The sequence below is a fragment of the Magnolia sinica genome, chromosome 2 (genome assembly GCF_029962835.1).
Source record: "Magnolia sinica isolate HGM2019 chromosome 2, MsV1, whole genome shotgun sequence".
NCBI lineage: Eukaryota > Viridiplantae > Streptophyta > Magnoliopsida > Magnoliales > Magnoliaceae > Magnolia > Magnolia sinica.
The window spans coordinates 21805382-21818196 of record NC_080574.1 but is presented as its reverse complement, the minus strand read 5'-3'; the positions used below and the strand labels follow the sequence as shown (position 1 = coordinate 21818196).

Sequence of the window (12815 nt, the reverse complement as noted above, 5' to 3'; positions counted from 1 at the left end):
ACCATGAAGATGTCAGTCTTAGTTATGCCTATATTTTGAGTTGGACCAGCGGCCATTCATTCGTCTCGATGGTGTGGGCCACTAATGACTTTTACCGTCTACACTTTATCTTTGATTTTTTCTTTTTGAAGGGGCATCCCCAATCTAATTTTAATGGTCGATGTTCATTCAACACTTTTTCCTATAATGTGGTCCACTTGAGATTGAGATATACCTAATTTTTGGTCTCATGCCATAAAATGATCTATAAAAATAGATGGACGGCATGGATGAAACACATATATCATGGTGGGGCCCACAGAGAACTGACCACCAGAAATTGGCAGGTGGCAGGGGACACGGATTAGCTACGACAGGTTGAGTAGCAAGAGTTACTACAGAAGTGATGTCACCAAGTTCTGTGGGCCCCACCATAATGCTCTAAAATGATCTCTCGAAATGGATGGACGGTGTGGATATAATAAGTACATCACGGTGAGGCCCACAAAAGTTGGTGACGTCGCCACTCGACCTATCAGTAGCTAATCCGCGGCTACCCCACCCTATAAATTTGAAATCTCTAATATCATTTCTTAGCTTCGATCGAATTCAACAGCTCTCTCTCTCTCTCTCTCTCTCTCTCTCTCTCACTTCGTGAAACTCCATTTCTGCTAGCTTTTCTCACTCGACCTCAATTCATCCCCACCGAATCGTCTCTCTTCCTAAGATCTTTACCTTCCGTTCGGAACATCTCTCTCGATCGAGGTAAGTATCATTAAAATCGGTGATCCGACGCTCCGAATCGAGGATATGGAGAAATCGGAGGCCGAATTGCGGATCTGTGTTGAGAAGCTGCGGCAGAACGTTGAGGAGCGGGATGAGATGATCCGGTTCATGTCAGGAAGGTGGATGATGAGGAGGATGTGAAGGAAGCAGAGATCCGTGGGCACGAATCGAAGAGCAGGGCCACGGTTGGCAGGAATGTGGAAGAAGGCGGCGATTTAGGGGAGTATTGCATGGATTTTTCGAGGATTGGGAGAATTAGGGTTTCGCTGGGGTCTAAGCACACCTTCCTCGCCTTCTCTCCCAGTTCCTGAAAGGAATTTAGTAGATCCGTCCAGCGGGCTGTCTAAGCTGGATCAGCCAAAAAAGCTACTGGGATCACTATCTGGATCGGATCAACTGAAAAGGTCACCAGCATCATTGCCCGGGTTGGATCCACCAAAAAAGCCACCTGAATTGCCAAACACGGTAGGTGGGCAGAAGAGTCCGCTTCCTATTGGACGTAAGCCAGTGGGGCCCACTTGTGAGCAATCACTAGTGGGTACGTCCCATGTTTTCTCCGGTCTCTTCCTTTGAATTAAATTTCAAATTCAAATATGAATTTGATTTTTAATTGAAGATAGGGATTTGATCGGATTATTTGGCCTTATCCCAATCCTACCCAAACTCTCCTTCCTCTGTTATAAAAAGGAATGCGCTTCTCTCGTGTAAAGCATTGAATCATACGATAAATCGAGAGTATATAGAGAGATACAGTGTGCACTATAGTCTATTCATTTTAGCTTGTCTTTGGGATGATCTGATCCATAGATCGCAATCCAGGGCCACTTATACCTTAAGATCAGAGGTGTGAATAGATCCATCTGCTCCAGTAGTAGATAGGCGGGCCATTGGATCGTCAATCTTCTGCTTTGTAAAGGTTCCAAACATCGTGTAGACTGTCAAATCTTAAGGGCTCACCTTCCGCGCTTCCCTACAGTGGTATCAGAGCATTCAACAGTGGATCTCCGATTATTTTCATCTAAAAAGGTAAGTGGCCTAACCTTTTTTTTGGATTGGAATCCATGTTTTTCGAATGGTATCGAATCAGCATGTGTACGGTGGATTAATTTTTTGTATTCATGTATGCCATATGTATATAAGCCCGATTATGTTTCCATACACATTATACATACCATTTTGTTGGTTTATGGATTGGTCCACGTAATGTACCCCATGAGTATACATCATAGATATAGTTTTCGTACACGTGGAGGGTCATATTGGCTAGTGTACATCATGCCATATCTGATTCACATGGGGGGATCGGTTTGGCTGATGTTGTTGTATTAAAACTCATCTCACGTTATGAGAGTTGTTGTACATCCCACAAAATATCCACTGAAACTTGCATGATGCTCATCACACCAGTTATAATGACGTCAGCCACACGTGGGTTTGATATCATGGTATAAGTTGTATCCAAACCGTCCACTTTGTTGGCTAGGCATAGTGTGGCCCACTACATGAACTTTTTGGATTAAAGAACCGTGATATCTAAACCATCTTTTCAGAAAAGATGGTTTTGATATCCCAATGGACTACACGTATATATAGCTTCTGTACACCTGATGTGCATTATACCAACATTAGTTGTTGTATTAAAATACAACACTGCCAGCAATAGAGGCGGATGAGGTATGAACTAGAGTAGTTGTATTGAAATACCAACATTTTTGTGTTGTACAATGGCATAAGTTGTATCCAAACCGTCCATCATGACCAATGGATACAATGGTATAAGTAGTATCAAAACTGTCAAAAGGTACGCATGTTGGCTATACACGCAATGGCTACTGTACATATGTTATTCTATACACGTGTTGTTTTGTACACACGGTACACATGTTGGCTGTACATGCATGGCTAATCTATACACGTGTTGGCTAATCTGCAAGTACATGTGTTAGCTACTGTACACGTGTTGACTGATGTACACGTGTTGTACATATGTTGACTGATGTACACGTACAGTACACGTGTTGGCTGATATGCAACATACAAGCTTTTGGTGGGCCGAACAAACTATACATGAGGGATCCACCATCTAAACCATACAAGCTTCAATATTGTTGGCTATACACATGTTGTTCTGTGCAAAACATCAACCGCACATGTGGGCATAGATGACGTATTGTACTATAACACATGTGGGTATATACATCAGCTACACATGTGGATCTGATCCATGTATAACACAGATCTCATAACAAGATATGTGTTGAATCCGAACCGTCCATCCATCTGATGAGCTTGGATTTATGCACTTGGTCAATGTGCAAGTGTATACGTGTGTTCACATGTCGACTAATGTACACGTATATATCACATGTGTTAGTAGTGCCTCTCAAATTCAAATACCTAGTTGCTGTGTGAAACAGATGGGTTGATGTATATCACACGTGTTTAGCAAAAGTTACCATGGCTTCTGTACACATGGCTTTAGTACACATGTTGTTTTGAACTCATGTTTGGCTTCTGTACACATGGCTTTTGTACACATGTTAGCACGTATACACATATCAGCCAATCCGCAGCAACTATTTTTTAGTTTTTCTAATTCCTCATGTGTAGATCTCTTGAACGATGAGAGCACATATCTTAACCATTCATATGTTTTGGATCTGTTGCAAAACAAGTACACATATCTGTTGAATTCATGCTTAATCTACATAACAATGGTATGACCCACATTCAAATATGTTGCAACCTGAATGTGTTATCCATTTTTTTTTTTTGGATTTGCTCATATATATTTCTTATGAGATGATGGACACATATCAAGAATGTTGTTTCCTTTATAATATCTTCTTCACCGTTGATCTAAAGCTCATTAGTGATCGAAACGATCATCAACTATGATGATCAATGTTGATGAAAGGATCCATCATCAACAATGATCATTATAGGTAATGATCGGATCCATCACTAATGGTCATGATCACAGGTGAAGATAGAACTCTCTTGATATCTTAGCATTTTATTTTTCTTTCTGATGATGATGTTTATATATGGGATATAATTAGGCTTGATGTGCTTAGATCTAAGCCCCCTTATTTTTTATTGAAAAATATAGAAAAACTTAGTGCTTAGATACTCCCTATACACATAAAAATAGATTGTGCATAACCTGAGTGGGAGTTTATTCTCCTCCACCAAATGATGTATGTAACTAAGTAATGGTAGGTTACACATTATATAAATTTATTCTTATAAAAGCATTAAATCTCATCTTAAAAGGAGAACTTGATTGTTCTACACCGCCCATTCGGGTATGTGGACTTTCAGATCTCATTAAGATGTGTTTACTACTTTTATACTTTGAAAATTTGTATAACACATAGAAATGCTGATGATTAGTATCAATACCTTAGATCATAGCTAAGTAGTGATACCCATGCAATGTAGTGATGGCCACCAAAGCGTTAATCGCTGAACAACTGAAAAGACAATATTTCGACGGCAACAACTACGAAGACTGGTCCCGCACGGTGCGATGTCTTTTGGACGAGGACGACATATCTCACACACTTGATGTAGTTTAAGAGGAACCCATCCTGGCTGAAAACGAAAATTTACAAGAACATAGGGTTGCGATGACTCGCTATAATAAGTGGCGAAAACAAAATCGTTCAGCCCATAATGTCCTTCTTAGCACTATGCACAAAGAACTCATACCTGCGTATGAAGTGCATAAAACCGCTAAGGGAATCTGGGAAGCACTGACAGATGCCTACGCGCAGAAGTCAGATGCGAGAGTTGGGGCAATGGAATTGAAATTTCAGGAGTACAGGATGCCTATCGGCTGCCCCATCAAAGATCATATTCATAAGATGGAGCAAATGATAGGTGCCCTTAGGAATGTTGGGTTTAAATTGACTGAAAATCAGAAGATTATAGCCATGCACCGTTCCTTGCCTGGATCTTGAGCCCAAATCAAAAGAATTCTGAACCATACTGATTCTATCACTACGTTCAGAGACTTTTGTCGCCACTTGGTACGTGAGGTTGAAATGAATGCAATTCAGCCAGGTTCGGCCATGGCCTTTGTAGCAGAGAAACATTATAGAAGAGACCCATAAGCGGAAAGCTAATAATAAACGGTTCAAAGCTCGCAAGAAGGCGAAGAAGAATAATCAAGAACAGAAGACCACAACACTTCCTCCAAATCTCAAGAAGGGGAATGGAAAGAAGAAGCAGAAAAAGATAAATATAATCTGCTTTGTCTGTAGAAATTTAGGCCATTATGCTCGGCAGTGTGCCCACAAAAAGACGGTAATTTCTCAGTTACAAGATACTTTGTATGTAGGTGTTTGTTCTGAAATCCTTTCCGTTGATACTATAATTAACGAGTGAATTTTGGATTCAGGCGCAACAAAACACGTGACACAGAGTCGTCGAGGACTCGAGGAATTTCACTGTAGCCAAATGACTATACATGAGCAATAACGTGTTAAAGACGCGTCAGGATTGGGGTTCTCCATCTTTGTACGCGCATAGGGCAAACAATAATCCTTCGTGATACTCTTCTTGCACCGGAGACGCGTCGAAATTTAATTTCTGTTTCTAGGTTATTATTTGATGGTTTTGATATTCAATTTTTCGGGACAAGAGTTTCTTTGAGACTAAATAACCTCATCTTTGCATGGAGAAATTTAATTTCAAATTTATTTATTCTAGACGTAGATTGTGATAATGCCCCTCTTGCTTTATCTGCTATGTCGAATAAAAATGTAGTATCTGAATTTTAAAAATGGCACGCGAGATTAGGTCACATGGAAAAGGATCGTATGATAAGACTAGTATGTTCTGGTCTGTTAGACTTCTTATCCAAAGTTAATTTACCATTTTGTGAACATTGTGTGTCCAGGAAGACTTCGAAGAAACCATTTCCCAAAGTGGCTAGGTCCAAGGGTACATTAGAGATAATCCATTTAGATGTCCGTGGACCCTTTAATGTACATGCCAGAAACGGATGTCAATATTTTGTCACTTTCATTGACGATTACTCGCGCTATGGATATGTGTATCTCATCTCACACAAATTTGAGGCTTTTGATTATTTTCTTAAGTATAAAGCTGAAGTGGAAAATCAGCTTGAGAAAAGATTAAAATCCTTCGATCTGATAGAGGTGGCGAGTATACATCTGAAATGTATAAGTCATATTGTGAAAACGTTGGAATAGTTCGGCAGTACACAATGGCTTACAGTCTACAACAAAATGGTGTTGCAGAGAGAAGGAATAGGACACTATTGGACATGGTTAGATCAATGATGGCACAAGCCAATCGCTCTACCACATTCTGGGGAGACGCACTGTTAACAACCGTCTACGTCCTTAATAGAGTCCCAACCAAATCCATTCCTAAGACTCCAAATGAGATGTGGTCTGGGAGGATTCCTTCTCTGGCCAACCTACACCCTTGGGGATCTTTAGAATACGTTTTGCTACCTACTCCGCGTAGAGGTAAACTTGATAGTAAAACCATTGAATGCGTGTTCATAAGGTACCCTATGCATTCAAAGAGATACGTTCTACTTTATGAGGATCATGGACGATGGATTGAGATAGAATCCTGAGACATGACCTTTATTGAAGATAGATACCCAAGCCGAATGAAGCAAAAGGTTCCCTTAGAATTTTTTAAAATACCCGATGTATCTCAGGAGAGTGGGAGTTCTGCTTCTCACGATGATGATGCTCCTATCGTTCGTAAGGACGGTGGAAGGACATCTCAGCAGGCTCCTGAGTTACGTCGAAGCGAAAGAGGATTAATTTTTCGAAGATACTTCGATATTGAGGGGCAAACATTATCTTGCGTTGCAGTTGATAATGATGAACCTGATTCGTATCAGGATGCATTATTATCTTCTAACTCAACCGATTGGGTGAATGCTATGGATGAAGAGATCGCTTCTATGAAGAAGAATAAAATCTAGGAACTTGTTGATCTGCCTTTCAATCGCAAAGCGATAAGTAATAAATGGGTACTTAAGATCAAAAGAAAGGCAGATGGTACAGTGGACAAGTATAAAGCACGATTAGTAGCTAAAAGTTTTACACAACAAGAAGGCATTGATTACAAGGAGACCTTTTCACCTGTTGCAAAGTTCTCCTCAATCTGCATGATCTTGTCTATTGTCGTAAGTTTAAACTTAGAGTTATATCAGATAGATGTAAAGACCGCATTTTTAAATGGTGACTTGAATGAAGAGATATACATGCAACAACCCATAGGTTATGTGGACAAAAAGCATCCAAAGAAAGTCTGCAAGTTGTTGAAATCTATTTATGGGCTGAAGCAATCTTCAAGACAGTGGTACATAAGGTTCCACTTGGCCATCACCACTTTTGGATTCACGATGAGTGAAGAAGATCATTGTGTATATATGAAACAGTCTGGAAGATCTTTTTGATACTATTTCTATATGTAGACGATATCTTGTTAGCTGGTAATAATATGCAATTGTTGATATCGACTAAAGATTGGCTATTCTCGAACTTTGAGATGAAAGACCTCAGTGAAGCCAACTTTATTTTTGGGGTAAAAATTATTAGGGATCGTCCTAAGAAATTTTTAGACTTGTCTTAAGCAACCTATATACAAAAGATCTTAGATTGGTTCAGGATGAAAAATTCAAAAGCTGTTGAAACCCCTATGGATAAAGCTATCAAGTTAGACAGAAAATCATGTCCCCAGACTGGAGACGAGAAATTGGCTATGTCCTCAGTATCTTATACAATCGCAGTAGGGAGCTTAATGTATGTTATGCTTTGCACCAGACCGGATATTAGCTATACAATTGGCATAGTCAGCCGTTATCAGAGCAACCTCAGACAGTCTCATTGGAAAGCCGTCAAACGTATATTTTGCTATCTCAGAGGAATAAAAGACTTAATGCTATGTTATAAAGGCACAAGCCTCTAGCTCAAATGATATTCTGATGTTGCTTGAGGTAATGACGCCAACGAGGGAAAATCTACTTCAGGATATGTATTCTTACTCGGAGAAAGAGTTATCTCATGGTCGAGTAAGAAACAAACATCCACAGCTTTTTCATCTATGGAGGCTGAGTACATTGCATGTTGTGCTGCAGTTCAGAGTGTGTATGGGTTCGTAGATTTCTATTAAGTCTGGGTGTTGTACCGAGTATTCGTCAGCCTATATCGCTGAAGATAGACAATACTTCTGCCATTGACTTGGCAAAGGACCCTAAACACCACCAGAAATCTAAGCACATTGAGATCAAGCATCATTACGTCTGTGAACAAGTGAGAGATAAGAAGGTCGGCCTCAGCTACATTCCTACTAAGGAGATGATGGCTGATCCCATGACGAAACCTATAGCTAAAGATCTATATCAGGTTCACGTCAGGCAGATGGGATTGAGGAAAGCTTGACTGATGTACTTGTTTTGTAGTACCTTTGATCTTTCATTAATGAATATTATATTCCTTTTATTCAGTATTGAATACTAATATAACTAGGTATGAAGATCATCAGCATTTACCTTGAAATCATGTACGATTTCTATTGTTGTCGGCAGGTCGGTCACCCACTCGCACAGGTTGACCAACCTTGAATGTACAAGAGAGGTACATTTGGAGCTATGTTTATACATTGAGGTATGAACTTTCCTTTATTGTGAATAATAAAAAGGATGAGGATATGAGTGAGTCGTATCCGCCTACAATCTTATAAAGATTGAAGATGAGACTGATAAAGTCGAATAACATAATCGCACTATTTCGTTACATGCGATCAATGTTATGGCCTGAAATTAAAGCCAAGTTATGAGGTTATGAGATGAGTCGTATCTCATGTAGAATGATCTGCGTATTGTAGACCCGACATTCACCTTATGTTGTCTACTTTACGACGTGGATTGTAGCCATGTGCTGGGACCTATTACCTACAGATTGCTTTGATTTGATCTAATCATTGCAATGTGCGAGTAGCCAGTCCCGTAGGTAACTCTTTGTGTCCTTAGCTACCATCCTCTTGTGTATATGAGGATGAGATTGAGTGTCGCTACTTTAGTGTACTATGATGAAAGGTCCTTGATTAACCAGACTCAGTTACGCTAGGAAAGCGGCTTGATTAATTCCAAATTACACATCTGCGTGGGGAAGATCCCGTGACAGCTACACCAAGTTTCTAGAACTATAAATACACACTTGAAGACTTATCCGCCGGCAGTATCAAGTTATTTTTATTAGACTTTTGCAAACAATATTTTTCTTAAAAAGCATATGTATATATATATAAGTATTGTTTTAAATTGGTTTTAATCGAAGTTTGTGAAAAATCAAGTTTTCAGAATAACTCGATAAGTTGGATAAGTGCGTATGTTGGCCGAGTACTCCAAGTCGGGAGTCAACTCCATTCGGTGTGGTCATGTGGACTAGGATAGGCATTACAAAGCTTGGGTTATTGAGTACTAGTCAGGTGGTCACTTAGTACTTAAGCACCTGTGAGGAGATTATGGTGATCCAGCTGGTCCCACGCCTCTGATTCTTTTGATCGCGATGTTTGGTTCTTTTATTGTTATTAGGCAAGTTAGATGAACAAATTTATGTGCCTATCCCACATTGTGATTGAGTGGGAGATGTTGGACGTATGCCAGTGGCGCCCACTTGTGGGCAATCACTAGTGGGTACGTCCCATGTTTTCTCCGGTCTCTTCCTTTGAATTAAATTTCAAATTCAAATATGAATTTGATTTTTAATTGAAGATAGGGATTTGATCGGATTATTTAGCCTTATCCTAATCCCACCCAAACTCTCCTTCCTCTGTTATAAAAAGGAATGCGCTTCTCTCGTGTAAAGCATTGGGTCATACAATAAACTGAGAGTATATAGAGAGATACAGTGTGCACTATAGTCTGTTCATTTTACCTTGTCCTTGGGACGATCTGATCCACAGATCACAATCCGGGACCACTTATACCGTAGGATCAGAGGTGTGAATAGATCCATCTGTTCCAATAGTAGATAGGTGGGCCATTGGATCGTCAATTTTCTGCTTTGTAAAGGTTCCAAATATCGTGTAGACCGTCAGATCTTGAGGGCTTACCTTCCGCGCTTCTCTACACTTCCTACCTATGAAATTCCTGAGAAGTTTGAGGATCTGATAAAGAAGGACAATGTACCTGCAGTTCTGAGGAAGCCGCTATCTCCATTAACTTACAAGGACTATTTTGCTGCTTTGCTCTATTCTGAGGACTACCACCTTGAGGTAAGAAAAAGAGAGATTTGGCTGCTGATTTTTCTGCATGTAATTGTATCTTCTTCCGTTAGACAAGTTAAGAGAAAAGAATCGTTAAGGAAGCTTTCTTCAATAGTCCCAACCTCTAAATTTCTAGTATGTTGACGGACCAATCTAATTAACGCCTTTATCAATTTGAAGGGTGATCATTGACTTTGACACTTCAAAAAGTTCCAGGCTATCTCTGTTTTCTATCATTTCTATTCAATGTCTGTGGGATTATGCACTTTGTGCTGTAGTTAAAAGGCAGAAATATCCAAGTTTTGGTAATTTTCTGACATGAGTTGAGAATTTGTGACTTGTAAATAGTTCTAACTCTATTTATTATGGCAAGTCTTTAGTGGATTGTCATTCTCTGTGTAGTCTCTTTTAAAATCAATCACTCAGTTAGATGTTGTTCGCTTCTTTTCTTTTTTCGAGAATTAGAAATATAGATAATTAAAAATAAATAAAAAAGCAAGAACAATGTATCATCCTCCAGTAATCTCTACATGTTGTAATTATGTCATTATTTCATATCTCTATGATTTGGCCTTTGTGCAGAGAAATGCCTTTCGGGTTCTATAGCACACAATTCTAAAACATAGCATTTTGACTTGATGAAAGAGTTGCAGCTACTAATCTTAGATGCATGATCCTTCTATGAAGGTGCTGGTCCCGCTTCGAATCAGGCTTCATACTCACACTCCTCCCACTTGCTAGCTGTTTCATACTTGCTAACAGTTTAAAAGGGACACTTCCTCTCTCTTGTACCAGAATCTGTTGCCACTTTGCTCCATGCTTTATGCAACTATAATACTAATATTCTTTTAGAAATTGAGTAATTTATTTCTTGTTAAATCATGCACAATGGGAGTTGGTGTTAGGGGAAAGGGTTTGCTTGAAGCCTTTTTTTTTTCCTTTTCAAGATTCTTCATTTTTTGGGTTGAGAATATGATATATTTTCCTTGGTTTTCATTCATGGAGACTAATAATGCATCATTTATGACAGTGGTATGCCAGAGTGTAAGCTTGAACTGAATGACAGAGTGCTTTTGGAGGCTCAAGGTCGAATAACAAAGGGAAAAGCCATTGATCTGGATGATATCAAGTTTCATCAGTATGTTGCGAACTCGTTTTAGTTTGATTCTTTCTGATTGTTCATCGACCATAGCAATGAGAGACTACTTGTTGTGTTCTGTGGCAACTTGCATTCTGACTGCTCAGTTTTGGTCTAGGTGTGTGCGTTTGGCCCGTTTTGAAAATGACAGGACAATATCCTTCATTTCGTCCGATGGATCCTTTGATTTGATGACCTACAGACCCAGTACTCAGGTTTATGTTTTGCTTCTGCAATGTATATTGGTTAATGCTGCTACTACCGCCAACCCAGTTTCAGAACTTACAATGTTTATTGAGGCTAATTCCATCTTCGGTTTCAGGTCAAACCTTTGACCTAGGTGGAAGCTCAAGTTGAAAGGCATTCGAGAAGTCGTATAGAGATCATGGTAAAGGCGAGGAGTAAGTTCAAGGAGCGCAGGTGCATTTATATTGTCACTGGCCAAAGGTTTTTTGCTGCTGGACACTGTTTCTTCTTAGTGTTAATAGGGGAAATTTGATTTGTTACTCTCCTGATTTTGCTCTGCTTCATCATACAGCACAGCTACAAATGTGGAGATTGAGCTGCCTGTACCTGCAGATGCAACAACCCCCAATATAAGGACTTCCATGGGTTTTGCAGCATACGCACCTGAAAATGATGTGTTGCACTGGAAAATAAAATCTTTTCCTGGTGGCAAGGTTTAATGCTAAACTCCCCTTTTTCCAACTGCTGGCTGTTAGTGTTTAAGGTTGGTCTCTTGACATGTTTTAAACTGATCAATTAGGAATATATGCTAAGAGCAGAATTTAGTCTTCCCAGTATACCTTTTTACATCATGGGATAAGACAGAGCATCACTTCACTTTTCTCACATTTTGTCAAAGGTGTGAAGGAGCTTGAGGCAAAATGGATTGGATGGGCTGGTCTCTGTGTTCTGGATGAAATTGGGCAGTGATCACTTACCAAAGCACTAGCAGAAAAGGTTAGTGAGATGTAATTTTCATTATTAACTTGTCTTTGGCCTTGAATTTATAAATATATTGGCTGTTTCGCTTTTGATCTAGCATTAAGAGTTTGATACCTTAGTTTTATGGGTTGACATAGATTTTCCTCTGTGAAGAGTCAATGTTAACATTTCTGGTCTTGGATTGCCTTATGAAGTGTGTTTCACTCATTGCAAACAGAAATGCGTTCCAATCTTCCTTGGTAAGGAGACAGTTAATCTGTACTACGACGGCTATTGTAACCATATCTTGTGGCGTCTTTTCAATTACCTTGGGCTTCCACATGAAGATTGTAGGCCTGCAACAACCCACAGTCTCCAGCCTCAGTTTGATTCATATAAAAAGGCGAACCAAATGTTTGCTAATATGGTGGCCAGGCATTATGAAGATGGGGATGTTATTTGGTGCCATGATTGCCATCTCATGTTTCTTCCAAAATTTCTGAAGGAATATAACAGCAAAATGAAAGTTGGATGGTTCCTCCACACGCCCTTTCCATCTTCTGAGGTCCACAGGATGCTGTCGTCTCGGTCAGAGTTGGTTCTTGCAGCTGATTTGGGAATGGTGGATTGGGTGAAGAGGCTTGCGAAAAATCCCTGTGATCCTGGTTTCAGGATGGCAACGGAACAACCTAGGTGGGGGGTGCATAGAATTGCAGGG

General features: G+C 39.7%; 1 long non-coding RNA gene across 4 annotated transcripts; it reads left to right on the top strand.

The window, feature by feature from the left end:
- Positions 1-601: 601 nt before the first annotated feature.
- Positions 602-12350, top strand: LOC131236601 (uncharacterized). 4 transcript variants are annotated; one of them, XR_009166799.1, is made up of 5 exons: positions 602-1234; positions 9962-10041; positions 11063-11170; positions 11289-11590; positions 11709-12350. It is a non-coding gene; the product is annotated as an uncharacterized LOC131236601 (long non-coding RNA). The 4 variants fall into 4 exon arrangements; XR_009166800.1 differs by lacking the exon at positions 602-1234 and having other exon boundaries at positions 9904-10041; XR_009166801.1 differs by lacking the exons at positions 602-1234; positions 9962-10041 and having other exon boundaries at positions 10480-11170; positions 11289-11617.
- The last annotated feature ends 465 nt before the right edge of the window (positions 12351-12815 follow it).